The following is a 1,264-nucleotide window of genomic DNA, read 5'->3' on the forward strand; positions in this document are numbered from 1 at the left end:
CACATATAACACATACACACACACACTAAATATATTTTTTTAATATATATATATATATATATATTATTTTCTATGAATTTTGCTATTAATATTTTTGAGGAATGCTTCGTAAAATTACGTCATTACTGCTCTGAATTTTTGATATCTTATCCGAGCGAGGTAGGAGCACGAAGCAAGATTCGACATATGATCGAAATCCAAAAATCCAATCGAATCGTAAATTTTATCCATTGCCGACTCGAATCGAGAAGTTATTTTATTGCTCGACAATCGCACGTTACAGATCTCGCGCAATGTAATACACGTGTCTCGAAGTGCCTAAACATTATCGTAAATTTGATACTTTACGATCGCGTCTCGTTGAGGAAAATCAATGTCACGCGAAATGCTTATCGCTGCACATACGAGACACGATCGGCTTTGCTCCGCGTACTTCCACTCAACAAAGGTGTCAAAGACGGGAATACATAAGAGTTGGCAAATTTACGAGAAGTCTCTCTCTCTCTCTCTCTTTCTCTCTCGTTTTCGAAACAAGAGCAACGATCCATTACCGAATTTCTCTTTCAAGTTCGAACGTGCATTTCGCTTCCCGCAGAGTATTCGACTAACACCTAATAAACCTGTACCGTTCGACGCGCGCTTTAATATACGAGAGCATTTCATTAAGGAGAGTTTTTCGCTTCGAGATAAATTCCCGGCTTCCTTCGCGCTCCACCCGATCGAACGTAAACTTGATCACAGCGTAAGTCTCTTACCAATAATGTGGTGGTACTTGTCGACGAACTGCGCGGTGCTTTGAATTCCCATGAGTGCCGTGTCGATGTCGGTGTACCAGTTGGACGCGGAATATCGCGGTTCCGACTGCGCGTAATTGACACCTGGCATCTGCGAGTCGGATTATGATCTCTTCTTTTCTCTATCGAGACGGGCGTTCCCCTCTAATCGACGAGTGATACCATCGATGACGGGAACCGGCTTCCTTCGCGCTCCGTCCGACCGAACGCCGACTCGAACCACTTCCGACTTTGCTCTTCCCGACTTTGCGCGGATTCTCACTCACCGCCGGAGCATTCACCTCACCGCCACCGCCACCGGGTATCTCGTCATCCACTCTGTGCAGATGAATCACTGATATTCTGCGATCTAGGCTGAGTCACAAAGCGCGTACACTCGCTTCCGAGGAAGAGGAACGCCGATTCCGACACGATCCGCGAGTTCTTTTATCGCGTTTCTTATCGCCCGAGCCGCGAAACTAACGAAGTAA

The sequence above is a fragment of the Formica exsecta genome, unplaced genomic scaffold (genome assembly GCF_003651465.1).
Source record: "Formica exsecta isolate Colony F162 unplaced genomic scaffold, ASM365146v1 scaffold826, whole genome shotgun sequence".
In the NCBI taxonomy this organism is placed as follows: domain Eukaryota; kingdom Metazoa; phylum Arthropoda; class Insecta; order Hymenoptera; family Formicidae; genus Formica; species Formica exsecta.